The following is a 25,391-nucleotide window of genomic DNA, read 5'->3' as shown; positions in this document are numbered from 1 at the left end:
TTGTCAGTGACTAAAACTTAAAGACTATGATTGGCACTAATGATCAGCAGAGTATTTAACTATGAACTATTTTGTTATTCTTTAAATCTAAATATTAGTATAGTTTTCATATTGTGAAATATTATTCAGTTCCTAGATGTTTTTGCTAAAAACTTTTGCTAACTTTTTAATGATTTCCCAACATCATATTCAATTTCTAAAGATATGGAATTTATATTCTTGAATGAAAACTTTAACAAAATAGTTAACACTTATTATTTTCTTTATATTAGTCCCTAATGAAATCATCTTTTTCCATTGTTGATTACCACACTGTCATCTGGACTTTAAAACTTATCAAGAGAGTGTCTTGTATATATAGTAGAAGATTTTTGGATTATTTCTAGATTTTGGGGGGAATATTTCTAGATTTACTATTCAGATTGAGCAAATTGATTCATTTTCCAGGAAAAATAGTGACTGAAAACCTGAAACTGTGAGTTATGCTGGAAAGAGTAACATGGTAGAATAAGTCACTCAAATATTTAAGTGTAGAAGAGTTGGCTTTTTTTTTGGGGGGGGAGGGAGGAAGAATGATTAAAACATTCTAGCCCTGACACGTTTAATAAGTGGTACACAACCTACCTTTTTCTTTCATAACAAATGCTTTATTTATTTATTTTGGCAAGGTAACATATTCAACAAAATTAAGGACATCTAGGCAGTTACATTTTCAGAATTGAAATTAGAAAGTCGTTCTGCCATTAACCATGGGAGAAAAGCTGCACTAAGAGGAAGCGCCAAATTTACTTATGAAGAAGTGTCATTTCAAAAGGTTTAATTCGAAAAGAAATAAAAGGCCTCTTAATTTCAAGTTGAAGGATAATTGCAGAAGAGATTTCCAAACACCTCGAGTTGCGGCTGTCTGTGTTGCGTTGGGCAACACCTCCTCATACATTTGGCTGAATGGAAAGGGTTCTAAATAAACAGCTTCCTACCCCGGGGGAGTGCTGCACCCTGACACACAAGGAAAGGTGATGTGAGGTGGAAAACGTGGCAATTCCTTTTTTAAAATATGCACTCTTCTCTCTTCTCCTTTAAAGCAACCTCCTCCTCTCCCCTTCAGCAACTTGCGGAGCGGAACGGAACTAGTACTTGTGAGTTTGTATCAACTGAAAGAGGAGGTCATCAACTTTGTGGCACTACCCAGGGCTACAACAGTAGCACTTTCACCCGACCACCGCCCCACACTACACCTTCGGCAAACACCAGAGTATTTATTATTATTTGAAGAAAGGCCAGTGAGGCCAGCCCAGAGTACTGAGAAACATTCTCCAGATCCCCCTCCAGTCCCCGTTCTATGACGGGAAGTGGAACTCCTGAATGAGTAACCCCTCCCCCCAATTTCATCTTTCTCCATCTCTCCATCTTTCCATTCCCCCCTCTCATATTCTTTCCCTTCTTTTTCGCCTTCCTTCTTTCAATCTTTCTCATATTCTCTCCTGTTTTTCTTCCCTCTTCTTTCTCATTCTCTCTCTTCCTTTCGCTTCTTCATTCTTCTCTTTAATTTTCCTTTTTTCCTCTCATTCCCTCTTTCTATCCTCATCTCTTATCTTTCTGTCTTCTGTTTCTTATCCTCTCTCTCTCTCTCCACCCTCCCCCCCAACCCCTTCACTCCCCCTCATTCTCTGTCTCTCCAGCTCTTCAGCCACAGCCACCCCGGCCGAATTCTTGCATAAATTATACCAGGCGATGACTGACGTCAGGTGTCGGCGGCGCGGGCGCGCCTCCGGGGAGAACAGGCGGCAGCTGAGCGGCGGCGGCGTGGCGGGGGCGCGCAGCGCGGGGGCGCGCAGGCGCTGGTGTGCTGGAGCCGCGGCGGCGGCGGCGACGGCGGCGGCAGCGGAGGCGGCGGCGGCGGCGGCGGCGCGGGGGGTTGAGCTCTGGTGTTGCGGACGGACGCGCTCGTGCTCGGGAACTATCGGATTAAACTTGAATCGAGTGAAATTACACAAAGGAGAGAAGAGGAGAAAGGAGGACTAGGGGACCCCGGAGACCCTGAAACTCACCAGAGCCCATTTCACCCGCGGCCAACTCTCTGCCCGTGAATTAAACCCCCCCTGGCAGCGGCAGCCCAGCTCAACTCCGGGGTCCGCTCTGGGTTTTGTTTTCCCCTCTGGCCGAGGGCACCGGCAGAGACCCCCCCCCCTCCCCGCCAACTGGGTGAGTGAGTTTCTCGGGGCTCCCTCCTGGGAGGAGGAGCGGCGGCAGGAAATTGCTACTTGGGGAAGACGGAGGAGTGAGAGGAGCGGAGTTGGGTCTAAGTGAGGAGTTGATACTGTGCGATAGAAGGGAGGGGGACGCAGAAGCCGTGAGAGGACCCCAGGGGGACAAGGACAGGGGCCGGAGGCGGTGGTGGGAGCAGCCGTGCTGATGAATAACCGCACGGCGACTCCTTCCCCGGGGTTACCCTGTTATAACCCGGTGGTGGCGGCAGGAGCCGCCTGGACACAGCAGCAGCAGCAGCAGCAGCCACCGCCAGGGTTGACGATCCCCACACACTCTGTGGGTCCCTGGGTGTTGGGGGGGTTGCCTAACTTGCGGAGAGAATAACGTTCTCCGGTTTCCCCCCTCCTCCCTCTAACTTTTGCCTCTGGGATGAAAGGGGACTATACAACGCGGTTTGGGGGGAGCAGCTATGGGTCCGTTCCGATACGGGTGTGCTGAGCTGGGGTGGGGGGGAGGCGGAGTGTTGCACAGTATGTGTGTAGGGTCACTTCCTTGGATGTAAATGGCTTTTTGTTGTGCTGCTGGGGGAGGAGGGAGGAGGATGGGGGACAGAAGTGAATGTGTGTGAGTGTGTGTGTTTGTGTGAGCGTTTCCTCTCGCACCGCTGCTCGTCTCTTTCCTTTTCAGAGCACGAGTTACTAAGGGTTTTATTTTAAATAGAAAGAGAGAGCGAGGGTGAAAAAAAAAGTTGAGAGTAAAACTAACTGTGAGAAAAAGAAATGGGAACGAGAAGAACTGGGTAGATAAAAGAAAAGAGAAGTGGCGGTGGCTATTCGAGAGAGAGAAAGGACAGAGAGAGAGAGAGAGAGAGAGAGGACAGAGAGAGAGAGAAAGAGAGAGAGAGAGAGAGAGAGAGAGAGAGAGAGAGAGAAAGAGAGAGAAAAGAGAGAGAGAGAGAGAGGAAGGAAGGACAGGACTCCGGGAATCACGACAGGGAGATCTATCCCCCTCCCCTCTTCTCTCTCCTCTCTCCCTCTCCTCTCCTCTTCCCCTCCCCTCCTCCCCGGACCTGACCACGCTGACTGCTCCCAGCAGCAGCAGCAGCCGCCGCGGCGGCGGCTACACAAGCGCTAAACAAAGTGAGTCCTTCCCATTGCCACGCGCATTTCGTTTTTCCTTTCGGAGGTTTCTCACGGAGGAATAACCTGTGAGGTTTGCTGGGTGGGGGTTTGGGGGGGGGTAGTGGTGGACAGGATAATCTTGTGGCAACTGTGAGGGGAGGAAGTACTGGGGGGGGGGAGGGAAAAGGAGGAGGGGGAGGAAGGGAGAGAACACGAGGTGCTGGTGTTTGTCCTGAGAGCTGGAAAGTGCAGGAGAGGAGGGTCTGAATAGGAGCGACGGAGAGTTACACGCATTAGAGACAGGGGGATCCCGGGGCTCCTCGGCTGCTCCTAACAGCCGAAGAAGAAAGAAAGAGGGAAGGGAGAGTAGGGGCGGGGAGGAGGGGGGTGGGTTACTCGAGGGGGAGGAGGAGAAAAGAGATAACACTACCTTGCCGAGCTGGACTAGGGTTGGCGGTGGCGGCGGCTGCTGCATAATAGAGACTTAACCCTCGAAACCCAACTCCGCTTCCCTTCCTCCCCCCACCTTACACTGCCTGGAGGTTAGGGGCAGAGAGTGGGTGGGGGTCACCAGGTGACTCCCAGAGGTGGTTGGGGTGGGTTTTTCTCTTAAAATAACAACGATTTTGAGGGTGAACGGAAAAGGTGGTTTGAGGCCAAGCGGTCAGTGGGGAGAGGAAGAGGAGGGGGAAGCAGCGAGGGTGGGAGGGGGATGGTGTTGTTTGTTTGATTCACATTGGGAGCTGGGCTTACCGGAGGTTCGGTGTGCGTGTGTGTTTGCCCCACTGGGAGAACCGGATGAATGGGGTGGGTTTTTGTGGCGGTGCGGTGGAGGCAGTGAAAGCTGTTAAATGCGGGGCGGGTGGAAGTGAGAAGCGGACACTGTGTGTACATGTGTGTGGTGGTGGTGTATCTGTGTGTGTGGGGGGGATTGTTGGTGAGTCTCCGGGAGAAGGAGCTGCAGGCTACGAGCAGCCATCATTACATTGCATTCATTTATCCTGATAGCATTACATAAGAGGAGGACACCCTCACTGTGGGAATATACCCCCCAAAACTAATTGCTCTGTTGCCTTTGTGAGTGCTCCCTAATAGGAAAGTGGTATTTATAGTGCACATGCCATATAGATCGGACGTTTTTTTCCCTAGAGGTCACTTTTAGAGACTGTTCACGCCTCGGTTTAAAGTAGTTGTTTTTTTCCCCCTGAACAGACAATGGACAAAAGAAAAGTAGCAATCCACATGGGGAGTTTCCTTTTGAATTACTAGAATTAGGTACACTATCCAACTCTCCACAGGCTAAGTGTACTTTTTAGTTTTCTTTTTTATATTATTTAACAAGCACATTTTTAATAGTTTATTAAAAATTATTCATCACTTTGTTTGGTTTCTGAAATATACCGGACATTCTTATTAGCTTATTTTTTTAAACTAAAGATATATATGCTCTGATCTTACTTTCGGAAAATCAGATTTTTGAATAATGTTTATAGTGGGCAATACCTTCCCAAAAGGGATGTTCCCTCCTTCCTCCTCCCCTTATTTTCTGTCTCAGTAATTGGGGAAACACGCATTAAACATAACAATCCAGTTGAAAAAAATTTTTCTGTTCATTTCCTCACAGATCTATTCTAAGGACGACAAAAAAATCTTAATGACTATGATCTTAGCAGCATGAGTAGCTGATTTATCCCAGTTATAATTCCCGTTAGTTTGCAGTAATGTGTAAGTATGTACATATATACATATGTATAATCCCTATTAAAAATAACTCAGTGATTTTTATGAAGTTGAAATCCATAATTCTTCCCAACCCCCAATCACAAGAGTGCATCTGTCGCTTGGAGTGTTTTTGTCTTGCTGTTGCACAACAGAGGCTCTCTAGTCTTTAACCTAAAATGGCAGCTTTAATTTGACTGGGGCCCATTCATTGACAATGATAATAAAAAGGCTGAAAGCTAGATGCTTGGGGCATATAGTAGAACTGGCCTCTTCATCTCTAGGTGATAATAAGGAAAAGATATTCTGAGAGTTCCTGCTTGTTCACTAAAAGTTTTCCTGAAAAAAAAAAATCATTAAAAACTGGCAGTCTGCAGAACACATTTTAGAAAAGGAATTGGAGAGCTTGATAAGACAAATATCAGGAAATAATTTTGTTTTATTAAGAAACTGAATGTTGCAATAGTTCTCTTTCAGGTGACCCGAAAGGGGTGGTGGTGGAGATAACCTATTTGAATTAGGCTTCTAACAGGTGATTATTCCAATCATAGATTTCAGAAGTCTATCGAGGTTTTGTGGTGTACTCTATACACAATTAGCTCTATCTTCATAGCATTTAAAATATTTTTTTCCTCTTATGATACAGAATCACAGTATCATAGTTGCATATTTTTCACTTTTAAACTGTTTTTAGTTAGGCAAAGTAATAGTTCACAATGGTATTTGCAGTTTAGGGTAAAGTTATGCTAGTTTTGAAATGGATTTATTTTAAAATACATTGAACTTTTTTCTCTGTACTCTGTTATAGAAAAGTAGGAGGAAATCATACCAGAAGGTTATCGTGAATAGTTTTAGCATGCTATATACATCTCTTTTGAAGAAAAATGGTAGCTTTCAAAACAGTTTTGCAAACACAGTGTAAAAGACAAGTTTTAAAAATAGTACTTTTATATACGTAGCTTTTCCTTTTTAACTTTAAAAATAGCATTTTCAAGAGTTCATCCATAATTGGTTGTTGTTAATTAGTGTAAATTTCAGTTCCATAATCATTATCTCCTATGAGTGTTTGAAGATCCTGTATATTAGGTTTAATATTATTTAATTATTGGAAACTCTAGTTTGAAAGGTATTCATTTTAATAGGAAGGGGAGATAATAAGTGAGGAATAGGGTATTCATATCCTTATAGTAATTGTGATGAATCTAAATGCTTTGAGATACAGTTGGGAAAGTTTTAAGGTCAAATTCAGCTCTAAGAATGATGATTTGGTAATAATGGGACATTGTAAAATACTAGTTAAGAATGTAAGAACTTTTCTTCATTTATATACATATACATATACAAATTCAATATTTAGAAATTCTGCATTATAGTTTTAACAATTTTATTAGATGAAAAGGACACATAATTTAAACTGTTTTTGTTTCAAGAGAGCCCTGTTCATGTGTTCCGATGAATTCACATGTAACATGTAAGAGTAGTGACACTCATTAGTTTATGGTAACTCTTCCCCAAAAGCACTGTGCAGTGCTTTATTCTTTTATTCTACCGAGAATTTTGTCAGAAGATAACTATAATTTCATTATTTAAAAAGTTTAATTTTAAAATATTTGCATTAAAATGTCAAAAGAATGAATGATTCATAGTGGTAGTTCTTCTTTCACTTAGGAGTCCAGTGTAGGTCTTCATGTTTGATAGAGGACACCAGACTCAGTTATAAATGTTGAATATAAATAAGGTGATGAAAGAATAAACATAATTAACTTTTTAAAAATGACCCCCTCTACCCCAAACTTGAGCTATGTTCAAACAGGAAATGACTTAACCTCCTGATCAAATTAACTTTATGTAAGAACAATAAAGGAAAAAGACATATCTTATGTTGGTCAATCTGTTAAAAAGGAAAGAGAAGGAATATTTTGTTGAAGTATGAGATCATGATAGGAATGTTCTAATGTAATATGACTCTTTGCATTGTCATGGTAAATTCCAAATGGGTGTATTTGTCTCAATTTTTGTATAATAGCTTTTTTTGTTGTAATCTTTCCATTTATTGATCAGTTAGCTTTAAACTCTGTAAGATAGGAATTGGTATTTTAAAAAAATAGTATAAAAGGTAGGTCAAGAAATAATTAGAGCACCAGGATGAGAAAGGCAATAGGTGGTGTGTATATGTATTCACATGCAAGTAAACTAAGATTTGATACAAAGTTAACAAATGAAACAAATCTGTTAAAACTATCATCACTCCATTAGTTTAGCAAATAATACTTTCTCTTTTCCTTCCATTGAACATACTATTTGTTATTACCACTAAATAAAATGTCTATGCTGACATCTGAGATAAATATTATAGCTAATCTGAAGTGTTGAAGATAACTTGGCCTTTAATTCCATTATTCTAATTCAGATATTACTTAAAATCTTATAATGTCAGGATTATGATTATGAGCTGGGAAAGTTAGGTAAACATCAATTATGAATATTATTTTATTTTTAATGGGATACCAAAAATTATAAACTGTACCACAATTTTTTCATCAGAATCCTACAAAATTCATACTCAAATAGAAAAAAGACATTATTGAATAGAAACCATACAATATAGAGTAATGAATAGATAGAATATTGGACCTGTAGTCAAGCAGACATAGATTCAGATCACATCTCTGATACTTGACTAGCTATATGATCACTAATAAATCATTTAACCTCTGAGCCTCTATTTTCTCATCTATAAAATGTCAATTATAAAACTTGTAACTATTTTGTGGGTAAGCTCATATGAGATCGTATTTTGCAAATATTAAAATATTATATAAATATTGGGTATTATTTCATTCATTCAACTAAGATGTATTAAGCATCTGTTATATGTAGAACATTTCTAAGTGATGGAGATGAAACAAAAATTAAATAAGATACTGTCCCCACTTCCTGGAACTCATAAAATATATGAGAAGTTGTGTGTGTGTGTGTGTGTGTGTGTGTGTGTGTGTGTGTGTGTGTGTGTATGTATAGGACTCTATTAGGGTCCAGAGAAAGATCATCTATATATAGAAAAGACTAAGGAAGGCTTTTGGGAAGAAGTGAGATTTGCACTGGGGCTTAAAGGGCATTAGAATTTTAGCATAGAACACAGCATTACTTGCAATGTAAGAACTGGAAAGGACCTTAGTGAACTAGCCCAGCCCCTCTTCTGCAGATGTGAAAACCAAGGTTCGGAGAGGTAGGTTTACTTGCCTACCTAAGAAGACTACTTAGTCATAGAGCCAGTTCTAGGAATCTTAATATGCCAAGATGCCTTCCAATGTACCACACTGCCTTCTGTCACTAATATCACTTCTCAATAGGTATCTTCTCTTTTAGAAAGCCATAGGAGCTTATGATAGTAGATTTTTAAAAGTGCTTATAAAAATACACATTTATTGTGAAATGTTAGCATTAAAAAAATCCCTATTATTAATCACAAAGAAAAAGATGGGTGGCTATTCCAAAGTTTAACTTTTAAATGAAGACATACAATAAATATTTTAGTTATATTCTCTTTTATTGTGATGTTAAGTACATGCAAGTGTGATTGATTTTCCTTAGCATACTTTGATAAAAAAAAAAAAAAGATAAATTTCAGAAATTTGATTTCTTCTTTGTAATGTGCTAGAAGACATAAAATTGGAATGGAACTATAAAACTACTAATAAGTTAGTTTTAGAGGAAGATTCTTGTTCAGCTACAGATTGGAATTGATAGCCTCTGGTTACTTCTAACTGACAGTCTCTCATTCTGTGAAATGTTTTCTCATGAACCTTTTATATAATGTTTATAAGTCAAATGGAAAACAGATCTTAAAATAATGATAATTATACATCAAAGATTAATTGAGATTTGTTTCAAAGCTTCTGCTGATGTAAAATTAGGAATATACTATGTTTTAGTGGCCCTTTAAAATGCTTATAATATTAGATTTTATTGACAATTTAGTTATGCAGCTTCTTGCATGGATTCATATATGCTCTTGGTGGCAGTCAGTTCTGGACAAAATCTTATTAATTCATGCCATTGTTTGCAAATATATTGGCTTTTTTTTTTTTCCTTGCAGGCAGTTTATGGAAGGTCCCCAATCCTATGGACCTAAAAAGTTGTTGAAGTGGTTGTCCATACTACTAATAATCAGACCAATTTCCTCCTAGCCACCTTTTCTTTGCTCTCCTTAGTAGCATGTTTGGGCTTGGTTGATCTAAGTAAATGTATGCAGTTGATAGAATGTACTTATAATTGTGGCAACTCCACACCATTACTACACTTGGCCACACCTCACTTTTTTTGTACTTCCACACTGGTGAAATAATAGTGAAGGAATCAAGAGGTTGTCATTATGTTACTAGTTATGTAAATGATGCAATAAGGCCCATGGGCCCCTGGTAGATTGCCATTGTGGCCCCCTATGTTTTCAGTGTTATATATTCCTCCTTGAGGGAGTTACATGCAATTTTAAGAAAGCGTTGCAATATTGTTCATCTGATAGAAATAAATTGAATAATTATCTAGAAAAAAAGCAATTTGTGTCTAGAACCTTATCCTAATCATTGAGGAAAGTGAATATTTTTTTGTATTTGTTATTTTGAAGCTACTGACTAATAAATTGAGTCTTAAGTTACTCTGGTAATAAGCAATTTATGAAAGAAATCAACTTGAACTAATTTTTAAAAACTTGAAATTTTCTGATTTTAAATGTTCTATGAGACACTAAGCCAAAGGAGACCTCAATACTGTTATGTAATGATTTTTAATGGACTTCCCCCTCCCCTGTTTTACAAATGTGCTTCTGATTTACTCACTTTTGCTTTTAAAATCAGATGTTTGTTAATATTAGGAATAAAGAGGTTAAATCTATTTTTTAAAAAGTAGAATTAATTATTCAAGTGGCAATTATAAAAATGTTTTTGTTATTTGTTACATTTTCCTTGTAGGTTATTTCTGTTTTGAATGCACATTTATTTAACTTTTTTTTTTCTTTCTAAACAGGAAAGGTTTAGTCATCTATGCAGGACTTCTTAAACTTTTCCCACTCCCAAACCTTTTTTTTTTTTTTTTGCCCAAGCAATTTTTATGTGACCCTGGGTATATAGGTATGCGAAATAAGTCTACAAACCAAACATTTACCATTAATAAATCATAATTTACCGATAATAAATCACATTCAGTTATGAGACTCCATGTGGAGTCGAAACCACATTTTAAGAAGCTGGACTCTACAAGGACCAAGTTAGGCCTTTTTAGTTGCTAGGAGGAAAACTTTTAATGAAAGGGTTACTTTTTTTTTTTTTTTTTTGCTTTTGGATTAGTCAAATACTATGATTAAACTGACCTTAAGAGTAGTGAAACTGCTGTGGAATAGATTTGGAAGCATTGATTTGATTGCTTGGATTTAAGACACTTTAAAAATAAAATTTTATATGTTTTAAAATACAAATTATTTTGGAATCTGTTGTCTCATTTGATCTTCAAAATAATAAATGTTGTAGTTTATGAAATTCCCTCTCTGAACAAAAGTGCTCAAATGGAAAGCCTCCTTTCTATGGTTCTATGACTTCTATGGTATAGTTTTAAGTGGAAGAGTAAGGAAGATTTTGTGCTTGTATGTGTGTACATGTATTTGTGCAGGTATGTGCATATACATATGCTTGTCTGTTGAGTAGGGTAGAGGTTGCCTATCTTTCAGGAACTTAGTGGAGTAACTAAAGAGAAGATAGAACAGGTAATATGGCTGTTTGGAGTTTCTTGCTATGGTTTTCATCAATCTTAAGGATCGTGTAAGAGGCTCCTGTTGTTGAAGTTCTGTAATCAATATGTTTCTGCCATTGGTTGGAAAACTTAATGCTTCCTATTGCTATTATATGATCAGTTAGCAAACTCAATGAGAAAGTAGACCATGGTCAGTGAGAGTGGAATGAAGATGGAGTTTTATATATTAGACTGAGAAGTTTAGATGGTTGTGGTAGATTGAACATATCTTTTTCTTTGTGTACTCACACACAGAGACACCCAGAGTGAGTATATATGAATGTATTCCTATCCTGTGCCATGTTTCCTTTATGTAATATAATATGTGGGATAGTTGGGTAGTTTATGATTTTTTTTTTTTTTTTTTTTTGTTAAGAGCTTTAGCTATTTGGAGGTAATTTTGCTTACCAAAAAGCCCATGTGCCTCCTTTACTTCCCTACTCCCCCTTCTGTACTATCTCAAGGGAAAAAAAAAACCTCTAAAACGCTATGAAAATCAGGATGGAAAAAACCTAACAAGTTGATACTGAAGGCACAATAAAATTTTTATATTCATATTTTTAATACTCCTAAGTACTGCCACAAATCATTCATATGATTCATATTAATATATGTATATATATTAGATAGAAGGCCTTCAGTTTCTAAACTAAATATTTTACCATTGAACTAGGAAAAGAACCCAAGCTAGCAGATTTTTTTTGAATTCTTTGTAACTTTGTTGTAACTCTTTCAGATAACCAAAGGTAAATGAGAAAGTAAATACCTTATTTTGAAGGATAAACTGTCTTGCACCCTATTTAATGGTTATGTGACTATCCCATTAGAGTAAATAAATACCTTGCCTTGCTTTGAAATAACATCCTTAACTTAAAGTAACTAAACTTTAAAAAAGTCCCTGACTGTGATGGCTTTATTGTCCTATGTATGTGTACTTGTTGGTTATTGCATTTTTACTTTAGCTAACCTCAAATTTGTGGATCTTATAAAAAAAATACACATGAAATATTTTAGCCATTTCAAAATCTTTTAAGTAATGAAGCATATTTAAATGGCTTGAATGGTTCTTTCTATTCTGTTTCCCTATCAGGTGATCAATAGGGCAAAATAATACTATACATTAATAGACTAAATGCTTGTTGGATTAACTGAACTCATAGTTCAGTTTAGAGAGTGCAGCAAGACACTTTTAAGATTACCTATTCCTAAAGTGTGTTACCCAGAAAAGAAAAAATCCTTAGTCAAGTATTTATCAAAAGTCTATCTTAGTATGCCATATCAGCACATGCTATTCTGTTAAAATGTTATGTAGTATTGTTGTGTGCTGTATTACTAAGGTAACATAATGATTTAAAATGAACAAATGACATGAAATAGTGATTAGGTAATTGTTTTTACTGTTCTCTAGGTACTGAATTGGCAATTCATATTTATGTGTAATTTTGATGTTAGTAAATCATTTCTGGTTATTTTGCTTTACAAAATAGCTATGTTACCTAATATTGGTAACAGAGGTAATTCAGAAGCATAGTTGCTTAAAATAGAGTCACAATTTAGAATCAGACTATCAGCCATAAGATGTTTAGGGTCCTTAGAAGCCAATGTGATCCAACTTATTAATTTTATAAATAATGAAACTGATGCTTAGAAGAAGTAGAGAGACTTGACTAAGATTTCATAGCTGGTTTAACTTCAATCCAGTGATTTTCCTAATTCTGCCCTACCTACCATACTAATTGTTTTGTTTAACCTTATAGGACAGAATGTGACCACAGTTCTGAGTGGAAATTGCAGAGAGATAGATTTGACATAAAAAACTTTCTAACAAACAGTTATCTATACATAAATGTAATAGACATAGACATGAGGTTGACATTTGTTAGGTATATCATGTTTCAATAGGAATGCATTTTCAGGTATGGATTGGGTTTGATGGCTGCTGAGTTCCCTTCAAGTTTAAAAATTCTTCTATTCTGTGATTCATTTATTGTATATAGCTATTACAATATTCACTAATTACCAACTTTTGCTGTTATTTCTGTAATTAAAACTATATCTGTATTTTATATTTCTCACTTTTTTCAAACCTATAATTCTTCTGAAACACTGGTAACATCACAAATGATCAGCTATAGTGATTAAACTGGGTCAGATCTAGAAGACTGGCAGGCATCATAGTATAGTGGAAGGAGTCACTGGCTTTGAAGTAAGAGAATAGAGGTTGAAATTCTACCTGTGACATTTATTACATGTGTGACCTTAATTTCTGTAGTCCTCAGCTTCCTCATCTATAAAATTAGGGGTTTGGACTAAGTGGCATCTGAGGGCCTTGCTAGGTTTCAATCTGTGATCCTATTACTGGCATTAAAGTATTTTTAGGCTATTGTGGAAGAGATCAGGTGGCAGCTAGGTGGCTGAGTAGATAGAGTGCTCTGCTTGGAGGCAGGAAGATTTGAGTTCAAATTCTGTCTCAGATACTTACTAGCTATATGACTCAGGGCAAGTCACTTAAGCTTCCTTTGCCTTATCCATTGGAGAAGGAAATAGCAGTGTCTTTGCCAAGAAAACTCCACGAACAGCATGGTCCATGGCTCTGTTTGCTTCAGGACAATGGAAGAGAGTCCTACAGTTAGACTTTCCAAGTCTCTCCCTATAAAATTTCATCCTCTATAAACAAATCAGTGAGGTTGAATATAGCTAAATAATAACTGGCTATTAGCAGTGGAACATTTCTTAACCAAAATTTCATAGTTTTTAAGTGGAAACTCATTTCTTCATCGATGTGACTAAAAGGAATTTAACCTCATGTTTGTTGCTTTATATATTAGGATGCTTACAGTGTCTCAGTCTATCCAAACTGCCGTCATTAGGTTCCTTGCGTAGCATTTAATCCTTTTCCTTGAGACCTCCTCTCACTATTTTCTTTTGAAATAACAAAGGCTAGGTATATGATTTGTCTTTGCCAACGTGTAAACAAATAAGCTGTTGCCACAAACTAGATTGGAAGGAGTGAGAGAGAACTAATCGGTTTCCATTTTCTACCCAGCCTCATATGATCATGCTTCTTCCTTATCTCTGCTTTCCCCCAATCTCTCCAAGGCGTTAAAGATAGGCATCATCAGTGCCATGATCTACTCCTACCCCTATAGGGAAGAGAAAAGCAATGAGCTGGACCTGTACCAACTTTCTGGTCCATTTTCTTCTGGACCTATCTATAAAATAGAACAGATGTTTAGGGATTTTCAAGGAACTAAAATAGTTATTATTAAAGCATTAAAAATAACTTAAAATAAATCTAGACCTGGGAGCCCATCCATTAGGGGACTCTGATTGAAAATTGCTTCTTTTAATGCAGCTTAGCACCTGTTCTTTAAATTTTAGTCTTAATTGCCTGGGACGCTGAGGTTAAGTGACATGTCCAGAGTCATATGGCTAACTGGTCAACATTAAGGGAGAGATTTGAAAACCAGGTCTTCTTGGCTTCAAAGTCAGCCTTCTTTTCACTGTGCTACACTGCCCCTCCAAACACACACACACACACACACACACACACACACACCCCATGATGTAGGCATAGCAAAATGCTGAATTGTTACTATTCAATGCTTAGCAATGTGTGTATACATATATGGTTATTTATGTTAAAAACTGTTTAAAGGCCTTTTAATTAGAAGGCACTGCTGGATTGTTGAGAAAAATAGAAAGATGAACAAATTGCAGTCTATGCCCTCAATTTTTTTGCAATCTATAAAATGTTTCCTCACTTCCTCCATCTCTCTTGTCTAACACTGAATAAGCTGCTAAATTTGGTTGCTTCTGCCACCAAAACATTTGTCTTCCATCCACTCTTTTCCATTACTATTAGTTCCTCCTAAGTTTAGGATCTCATTAACAAAAGTAGTCTGCACTTTCCTCTTCTTTCCATTTTGCCCTCTGTTAATTTTCATTTAGTTCTGATCATGTTGCTTTTTCCACCCCACCCCCTCCCCCATTAAAAACTTTCGTAAACTCTCTATTGCCTTCTAAATAAAGTCCAAATTCCTTGCCTTGGTGTTAAAAGGTATTTACTCAGTGCTCTGCCTTCCTAGCCTTATGTCCCACTTAGAGTCAAGCTGGGATACTTGTTATCCACTGAACATCTGGGATTTTGTTTCTATAATTTTGTTGTCTCTACTCAGAATGACTTGATTAGCCTCTCTTCCTTCCCTCTTTTGCCTGTATAAATCCTACCTATTCTTTTTAGGAACTCCAGAATCAGGAACACTTTTTTTTTTTTTTCTGTAAGCCAATGTTCCATCTCCTAATCCCCCTGAAAAAACAAAACAAAACAAACAAAACCCAACTTCTTTACATTATCCTGAATTTCTTATAGCACTTGTGATGTTTACTATATTATTAATTTATATACTTGTTTTGTTACCCATATTAGAATTAGATTCCTTGATGGCAAAGACTACCTTATTCTTTGAGTCTCTTTCTTGTCCTCTTAGCATCTTGAATATAGAAGTTATGAAAACTTTTAAATAGTTATAATTATTGGCTGTAATTTCTTAATTAAAACATTTTCATATTCTATTTTAAAATATTTTAATATAATGGCTTACAATTAGACTTTAAAATTCAAGTCTCTTTTTACATTTTAGCATTCTTCTTCAGATGCTACTTTTTGTTAGGAAAGTTATTTTGGCATGACAGTATACCCAAGGGAAGGTAGACACTATTCTTAATGTACCATTAAAAATGAACAGTTTTTTTACAGTATTAAAATGAAAATATGGGGATTAATTTAGGAAGTTACATAAAAATCTGTTGTGAAAATTAGGATAGCTTATTTTCTTTTTTGAGACTTTATTCTAATAGCTTAATAATATTTTTCCTTAATGAGAATTATTGTATTTTAACATTTCTGTCTGATATTGGATAAAGTTCTTATCTTGTTCATTGTGACATAAAGTTTACTCTGACGGGTGCAAAATGAAAGTTCTAGAGGGTCATATGAAACTCACTGTAAAGTTTCAGATCTGGTGACCAACTATATGTCTGTCTCAGTATATCTGTAGTTATGCCTATCTATGTATCTGTCTATCTTTTTATGTTTTTTTAGGGATTAGTCTAGCAAAATAGGTAGAGATTCTTCACCAAAAGTTGGCCAGCAGGTCATGAAAACTCATGAAGTTAGTAATTTTAAGTTGATGGGAGTAGGAGAGGAGAAGTATACATTAGATATTTTTGTACTTTGCATAAGTGAAGACTACAAAAAAAATTGGTTTCTGAAGAAATTGTATAATGATTATTTGTTATCTATGAATTTTTCTCAAAATTCTTGTTGTGTTATTTTAACATATTGAAAAGCAAAGCTCTAAATAAGCATATTAAATCAAAAGTAATTTGGAAATGTTAAGTGATACCCATAGTAGTCTGTGAGAGCATGACAAGTTAAAAAAGATAATTAGTTAATTTCTGGAAGCATAGTCTAATATTAATATGTATTAGAAAGAGTAGAATAAGTCTGGTGGTTTTTTGCATGTTAAAATAGCCATACTGGAGTATATGTGAAAAAAAAATTGAGGGATATGTGTTAAATTTTATAGGGGATAATTCTTATTCAGATTTATCTTATAGCAACTAAAACTTTACTGAATTGGTAGCTCCTATTTCCACAGTAGCTATTATCATAATTAATATACTTAATATTTAAGAGTAATTACTTTGTTGAGGTAACTGACTTCTAATTTACACATCTGTCCTTAAGGAACTTTGAATATAAAGAAGTCCACTCTCCTCCTGGCCAAATGTTAGCTTCTTGAGAATAGAAGTTTGTATTTTTGTCTCTGTCTCCCATGTAATGCCTTTCACTGACATGCTAAGAAATGCTAATTAAATTGATTTTAATAGCCTTTAATACTGTTGGCTATGTTTTTCCTCTTGAAACTGACCTCTCTTGGTTTTGGTGATCTCACATTCTTCTGGATGATCTTTGAAATCCCTGCCTATATTTTATGCCACAGATCCACCTTTTCCCCTCTTGTTTTTCACTTGATAGCCTTTTTTCCTCTTGCTGGGTGAAAGTTGGTGTCTCCTAAGGTTTCATTTGCCAAAGGAAAGATAAAAGGCCAATTTAAGATTCTTCAACTATTATTATTATTGTTTGGTTGTGTCTGACTCTTTGTAACCTCATTTGGAGTTTTCTTGGCAGAGAGATTGCAGTAGTTTGCTATTTCATTTTCCAACTCTTCAAATGAGGCAAATAGGGTTAAGTGACTTGTCTAGGATCACACAGCTAGTAAACTAGGCTGGATTTGAACTCAGGTCTTCCTAACTCCAGGCCCACCTAATTGCCCAATTTTAACGATTACATGTGACTCCTAAAATTCCACTTCTTTATTTATATCAAATTACTAGATAGCTCTTTTTAGGTGTCCTGTCAACACCACAAATTAGGCATATTCCAGTGCACATTCATCATGTTTTTTCCCCAAATAGATCCTGTTTCTGATTTTCCTATTGTTGTCAAGGGCATCATCATTTTTTCCTGTCACTAAGGCTTGACATTCTGAAAGTTCCTCCTACTTTTCCCCCACTTTAATAGCAACTTATGAAATTCTGTCCACTCTTTACAACCCACTTCAAATGCTATCTTCCTTGAAGCAGTCTTTGATGCTTCCAACCAATTGTATCTTCCTTCTTCAGAAGAAATCTTGATTTTGCTTTATGTTGTAGTGTTTTCTTACCTCTTTGACCTTACTTATGCTTTCTGTATGCCTCGATTACTTTTTGTCCCCTTCTTTGGCTATTGCTTACCTAGCTTTCCTTTAGGCACAACAATCCAAATATTATTATTTCCATAAAGCCTCCCCCAGTTGGTAATGATCTTTCCCTTATTGGCCTCCATATAACTCTGTAATTCTCTTATGCATTTAGTATTTTGTATTAAAGTTATTTATGTATATAGCATATCTCCCTTCTACACTTACCATGAGATAAGTTTTTTTCTTATCTGAATTTTATATTTCTCCATGTGCACATCAGAATCTTCTGTATACAGTAAACATTTAAATATTTGTAGAAATTGAACTTGTTCATATTATTACCTCCCTTATTAGACTACAAGTTCCATGATGACAGGCTGCATTTTATTTGTTGTATTTTGTATAATACCTAGTGTAGCATGGGCACCTAGAAGGCACTTAAATGAATGAATGTAATGAATAAGCAATAGACATTTCATAGTTTAAGAATACTTGATTTGTGACTTGCATTAATCAGTGGAGTCCATGTTTTTAGCTCTTTCTTCCACCTCATGTTTCCCAATTTAGAGAACCTGGGGAGTGATTGGCTATATCACTTATGTATGTATAGTTAAATTAGTAGTTCCCAGCAATGTTTGCCTTATCATCCCTTCCTTCACATTGAGCTCTTTTTTCCTTGGTGGAATGGAAAAGGGCGGTATTCTTAGCATTCCTAGAAAGAGCTTGGAAGGTTTTCACCTTCCCTTTCCCCTAGAGAACTATTTTAATGGTGATTTGTTACAGTTGAAATAATATATTTTAGGTTCTTATGGGTTAAGACTATGGTGGGTTTTTTGTTTGTTTTTTTTTTTAGATTGACTTGGGTACCCAAACATTTACAGTATTTCTTTTGAGAATAAAACATTCAACATTTGAAACAACTGATTTACAAAATTTTGGGATACAATCAAAGACTCTTTGTAGAGACATATGCCTCAGAGGGTGGGCAAAGAGTGAAGAATGAAGTAGAATTAAGCCTCTTTATAAATGATATTGGTGGGATAATGGCAGCACGAGCCTACTTTAAAAGCTAATTGCTATACATGGTTATTTAGGTGACTCAAGAAATTTAAATTTATATTATAAAAAGGCATTTTAGAAGAGGAATATGTAAATGAAGAATGCAAGAATCCCAAAGAAGGGAAGCTAATTATCAATGCATGCTTATTATTAAAAAAGAAAGAATAAATTTATTTTTAATTTAACATTCCTGAAGAAGAAATATTTTTCATTCAAGGCTATGAAAATTATTTACATACTTTGGAAGCAACTAAAGAAATATGTCCTTATTTTTATCTGGTGGGTAGGCAGTCTTTTAAATACCTCTAGATTGTTAAACATCTGACAAGTCTACTTTGCCTAGAACTTTGCTAACCATGCTTGTGACACAGTTCTCAGCTCTTAAAGGAATTTCTAGTTCATTTGGGGAAAAAAGACTGACCCTTGTGAAACTAAAGAATGAGGTGTATATCATTAAGTATTGTTCTGAATTTAGAAGGAATAGAGAAGTGAGAAATGAGTATGAATAGTTGGCAATATGTCTTGGAGGAGATTGAGCTTCAGGACAGCTTTAAGCAAGGGGCATTCCTATCATGATATTAGAATACGTGGCCCCAGTCAAAGACTGGTAAATGCACGTAGTGTTTGTATGGTACAAGCTAAGTTAAGAGGTAGGAGACTGAGGAATGTCAGGTAGAAACGTTGTTGTGAAAAGACATTGGAGAAATGTTTGTAGAAGTCCTTTTCGAAGTGGCAAGGAACTGAAAATTGAATGTATGCCCATCATTTGGGGAATGGCTAAATAAGTTATGGTATATGAATATAATGGACTATTATTGTTCCATAAGAAACAATCAGCAGCATGATTTCAGAAAGGCCTGGAGAGACTTACATGAACTAATGCTAAGTGAAATGTGTATAACCAAAAGAACTTTGCACACAGCAACAAAAAGATTATGTGATGATCCACTCTGATGTTTTTAGCTTTTTTCAACGAGGTATTTCAGGACAAAATCAGTAGTCTTGTAATGGAGATTCATCATTCTATCTGCATTCAGAAAGAGGATTATGAGGGCTGAATGTGGATCACAACATAGTATTGACATCTTTTTTTTATTATTGTTGTTTGCTTGATTGTTTTTTTCTTTCTTGTTTTTTCCCCTTTTGATCTTATTTTTCTTGTGCAGCATGATAAATATGGAAATATGTATTGAAGAATTGTTTCTGTTTAACCTATGTTGGATTACTTGCTGAAGAGGATGTGGGAAGGGAGGGAGAGAAATTTGGAACACAAAGTTTTGCAAGAGTGAATGTTGAAAGCTATCTTTGCATGTATTTTGAAAAATAAAAAGCTGCTATTATTTTTACATATGTTTGTGTATATATACTTTTATATACATACATATGTGTGTATGTATAAAAAGACACTGGAGGATCCTGGCACAAATCTTGTTTCTGCCAGCTACTCTCCATATGACTTTAGGCAAGTCATTGCCATCTTTCTGGGTTTCAGTTTCCTTATTTATAAAATGAGATGTTTGGACAATATAATTGATGAGATCTCTTTCAGCTCTAACAATAAACATGATGTTTTTGTTCTGTCCAGTGTATGATGAATGCTAACCAATTCAACATAAATTTGCAAAGGGCTATTTAACTATGTGTAAAGCTCTATACTAAGTTTTTACAAATTTTTTTTTTTGAAGGAGGCATCTGGACCTGTGATTTTATTGGTTTGGGGAAATTAATCATTGTGTGGCAATTTTCCTGATCAATGGAGATAGACATATCTTCTATTACATAGGTTTAGCGAATTGCTTGGGGCACTAATAGGTCAAGTGCTTGCTCACAGGTAGTACAGTATATGAGTCTGTGTCAGAGGCAGGACTTAAATCCAGACATTTCTCTTAGTGCTTATATGTTTTAATGGGACTTCACATTTTATTATGTAGTTTCACAAAAAAAAAAAAAAATGAATCCCAAAATGAGTTTTACTCAATATATATAATCTTGATGGCAGAGACTGTTTCATTTGTATCTTTGTCATTCTGGTATCTGGCACATCCCTAGATATAGTAGTTGCCTACTAAATGTTTGTCTATTGATTGATGGAGAAGTAGGAAGGAAGAGGAAGGTCAACTATGTGTGACAGGGACTTATTAATGTATTGGAAAGCAATTTTTGTTCAAAAGAGCTTTTGAGGAGCTGAGTTTGAAAATTATGGAGAATGGGAAAGATGCTCTGGAAGTAGAGGACAAATGTCCTACTTTAAAAAAAGAGGGCACTATATAAATACTAGTTAATATAATATGTTATAATCAACCACTTCACTGTAACCTCCCACTCTGAGGTCTTTTATAATATCCTTAGGTTCAAGATAGAGAAAAGCTGGCTAGATGATATGTTTAAGTGGAGTTTAGAACTGCAATTCTCCAGTTGGCTCCCCCAAATTGGCTTAATTGAGTTAGTGTCAACTTGGAGAGAGCCTTATATAGAAATGTCCAGGAATGTTTTCTATCCTTGACTTTCTACTTTTAAACATTTACATCTATGATTTGGATGAAGACATGTGTGACATGAAGCTTGGAGGGATAATTGATTTGCTGGATATGGGGTAGGGGGAATCTCTGAAATTTAGAATGGTGAATTGAAACTTAGAAGATGAATAATAAAAATACTAATTCAAATTTATAACAACACCTTTAGCTTACAGGGCAAACACTTTACTCATAATAATCCTGTGAAATAAGAAAATTTCTCACATTTAGGGGGAAATGAACCTTGATTAGTAAGTTTCCAAGTGTGGATTTAAATCTAATTGTCTTGATTTCAAGTCCAGGGCTCTTTCTACTATAGCATGCTATGATAGGAAGGAGAGGCACAATTTTAAAAAAAGTAAATTTAAAGTTTCACACAAGTTAAATCAAATAAAGATTGGGGCTGAATAGCTGGACATAGAGGGGTTTTAATGAACTATAAGCTCAAGATGATGTGGCACAAAAACCAATTTAACCTTGGGCTATATTAATCAGATTCCAGAATAAGGTATGTGTTAGAAAATACTGTTTTCTCTATCCTGTTTAGAACCACATCTCTGTTATTGTATTTAGCTACCATGTTTTTAAGACCAAGTTTTTGAGAGCATATCCAAAAGACAGGGGAGACCCTGCCATAAAGATTGGTTGAAATAATGGAAATGTTGAGCTTGGAAGAGAGAAGAATTAGGAGATCACATCACAGCAATCTTCATATATTTAAAGTACTCTCATGTGGAAGGAAGGGTTAAAATTGTTTTGTTTGGAACCAGAAGGCAGACCTAATGGGCAGATTTAGTGTTGTTTTGAGGGGGAAAATACCTAACCCCTAGCTTCTACTGAAAGGTATCCATTCTAAATTGGGCTATCTTTGGAGTTAGAAAGTTCTTCCTTACTGGAGGTAGCTAGTTCTTTCTTATTAGATCTTTCCATGTAAAGGCTAGATGACCATTTCTCATTGATGTTATATAATGGTTTCTTATTCAGTTACAGATTAGTCTGTCTATAAGGTTCCTTCTAGATTTTTTTATTTTGTTAATATCACTTATGTAGACATTTCTCTACTAAAACCTATTCTTCATTTCTGGTCAGTTCAATTAAAAAAAGTTGCACACTTATACTTGGTTAAAGACTTTGCATCTGAATTTGCTTGTTTTCATTATTTTTGTTTTTCTACTTTTTTTTAATTCTTAGTTTATAGAATCATAGAACCAGAATTGCAGTTTGTAATTTGAAAGGGATTTAAGAGATCATATAATCTATTCCCTCCCTATTTGTAGAATAGTAACTTCTTCGACAACTCTAAGTGTCATAAAACGTAAGAATGAATAATCAGGTGAAAGTTTTCATGACTTCAAATCTTAGAGCTGAAATTGACCTTTTTATGAATAAGTTTGGTCTAACTTCCCCCAAAAGGAATTATATATAAAAACATCCCCAACAACTATTCATTTCTTTTCTGAATCAAGACTTTTGGAGATAGACAACCCATTCTACTGTTGACAGTTATAATTGTTAGAAAGCCTTTTTTTTTTCCTGGTAAGGAGCTGAAATCTATACTACTCCTTTCTCTGTTGATCATAGTTTTGCCTTACTACCTGTTACTACTTGCTTACTACCTGTAAGCAGATTGCAATGTTCTATAGGATAAAGAGTGATGAACCTGAGATCAAAAAGACCTAGGTTCAAATCCTGTTTTAGCCATTTACTACCTGTGTAACGAGGAGTGAGTAATTTAAGTTCCCTATGCTATAGTTTTCTTCATCTTTAAAATGAGCAGTTGGACTTAGTAGGTTCTAATTTTCCCTCCAGCTCTATTTATATTGTCCTTCAGCTATTTGAAAATATGTATCATGCCTTCCTAAGTTTTTTCCCCTCCCACTAGGCTAAAGATATTTAAGTCCTTTAAACAATACTCATATAATTTAAAGATTAATAAAAGTTAATAAATCATCTTTGATCTTAATCATGTCCTTCTTAAAATGTGGGACTCAGAATTGAATACCATAGTTCAAATATACTTTAATCCCATCAGATTTAGTAAGCTTTTCCTCCTTTTCTTTATGGCTATTACATTTCTATTAATTCATTTCATTTTAGCAAGCAGTTATTAATACAGTCTAAGACTATATTAGGTTGTGTGATTTTTTTTTTTTTTTTTTTTTTTTAGTTATTTTTGTTTTTTTGTCTTCCTCATCTCATAAAACTCCCAGGTGTTTTTTTTTTTTCCCCATAAGGATTGCTATCTGATCAAAACTTATTTACTTACACTACCTATATGGATGATTTTAATAGACCTAAGTGCAGAATTTTAGATGAATTTTTATGTAATATATGCCTGATGTTTCTGCTGGTCAAAATCTTTTTGGATCCTTATTCTGTTGCTGTACATTTCTTTTCCAGTTAAATTTCATCTGCAAATTTAATAAATCTTCCATCTAAGCCTTCATGCAAGTTACTGATTTAAGTTGTTAACAGAGCAGAACCAAGGCATATTTTAATGGTCCTCTGCAAGTAAAAATTACTGTGTAGGTTGATCCATTGATTAACACTTCTGGACTATAGTAGTTCAATTAGTTCTAAATTTGGTCAACTGTTTTGTTTTCTAGTCATAGCTTTTTCTCTTATCTATAAGCATATTTATTATATGTGTTGCTGAAATTTAAGTATTTTACAACTATACCATTCTCATATACTTGTTTTTTGCCTTTTTTTGTATAGCTAGTGCTTGGCACATTGCCTGGCACATAGTAGATGCTTACTGAATATTTGTTGATTGATTAAAACATATAACAGCTTTAACATGTTTGTTTTAAAGAAGTCCTATTTATATCCCTCTGAACTTCTTTTTGTCTCTACATATTTTTTTAAATTCCTTATCCTTTTTTTCTGATCTTTTTATTACTATTATTACTATGATGACTATTACTTTTTATTATTATTATTATTCCCCCTTCTACCACTCAAATTAAAAAAATTGAAAATTAATTAATTAAACTGATTTAAAAACTATCCCTAGTGACAAAAAAGCATAATGAAGCAACATAAACCCACACATTGACCATGATATTTTAATCAAATCTTTTAAAAGATTACTTTCCTTTTGGACTATGTTAGTTCTTCCCAACCCACTGAATCTTCATTTGTGACTAAAAATGAAAAAGAGGAAGAGAAAAGCACTTCAAATTAGAAGCACATCAGTTGTTGCCTGACAGTAAATGCACTATTCTATATCCATAATTGTACTTCTCTGTTAAGAAGGGAAGACGATACAATTTTCTGACTCTTTATTGATGCTAAACTTGGTCATTACAGTCACATAGTATTCTTTTTTGTTTTTGTTTTTGTTTCTATTTACATTGTAGTCAGGGTGTATTTCTTTTGGTTATGTTTACTTCACTCTTTATCAGTTTATATAATTGTTTCAACACTTTAAAACCTTCATATTCTTTTCTTTTGTTGCAATGCTCAATCAAAAGCATTCATGTATTACCTCCCATGTGGTTGCTGAAATACCGACAAAAGTAAAAATTGGTTTTAAAATTTAAATAATTTAAAGTCTAATCAGAAGAGAATATATATACAGAAGAAGGGTGTGTGTATGTTCACAATGGTAAATATAAAGGTTTTTTTTTAGTAATAGCTTTTTATTTTCAAAATACATGCATTCACCCCTGCAAAAAGTGTTTTTTTTTTTTTTTTTAAGGGAAGGCACAAGCAAAGTGTACTACAGGGGGAGAGCCATGCTTTTGATCAGGAAAGACCCCAGGGTGGTGCTTGAGCCGAGTATTGATGGAAACTAAGGATTCTGAGAGAGGGAGGTGGAGATGGAGATGGAGATGGGTAAACTTCAGGCATGAGAGATAGCTAGTATAAAGACATGGAGTCAGGAGGCAGGAGATGGAATACTATTTATGAGGAAAATATCAAGAATTCCAGTTTAGATTAGTGTTTGAGGGAAGTGAGGTATGATAAGGTTAGAAAGTTAGGGTAAAACTAGGTTGTGAAAGACTCTAAATATCAAAAACAAAAGAGTTTACATTTGATTCTGGAAGTAATAGAAAGATCATGAAAACTGAGCAGGGAGGTGACATGGTTATATTTAGGTTTTAGGAAAATCAGGTTTTCAGCTGTATGAAGAGTGAAAAGGGAAAGACTTATGGCAGGGAAACCAATTAGAACATTATTGAAATAGTCCACATAAGAAATGATGAGGATATGAAATATAATGATGGCTA

General features: G+C 35.7%; 1 protein-coding gene across 2 annotated transcripts in view; it reads left to right on the top strand.

Moving 5' to 3' along the window:
- The first annotated feature begins 1,877 nt into the window (after positions 1–1,877).
- Positions 1,878–25,391, top strand: part of CHD7 (chromodomain helicase DNA binding protein 7) — a 226,721-nt gene continuing 203,207 nt past the window's right edge. Inside the window, exons 1-2 of one of the 2 annotated variants that reach the window (XM_051970147.1) lie at positions 1,878–2,202; positions 4,954–5,054. The gene's annotated coding sequence lies outside the window, so the exon portion shown is untranslated. The remainder of the gene's footprint in view (positions 2,203–4,953; positions 5,055–25,391) is intronic. The other variant, XM_051970149.1, reaches the window with a different exon arrangement.

The sequence above is a fragment of the Antechinus flavipes genome, chromosome 1, assembly GCF_016432865.1.
Source record: "Antechinus flavipes isolate AdamAnt ecotype Samford, QLD, Australia chromosome 1, AdamAnt_v2, whole genome shotgun sequence".
NCBI lineage: Eukaryota > Metazoa > Chordata > Mammalia > Dasyuromorphia > Dasyuridae > Antechinus > Antechinus flavipes.
This window is presented reverse-complemented; position numbering and strand designations above follow the sequence as displayed.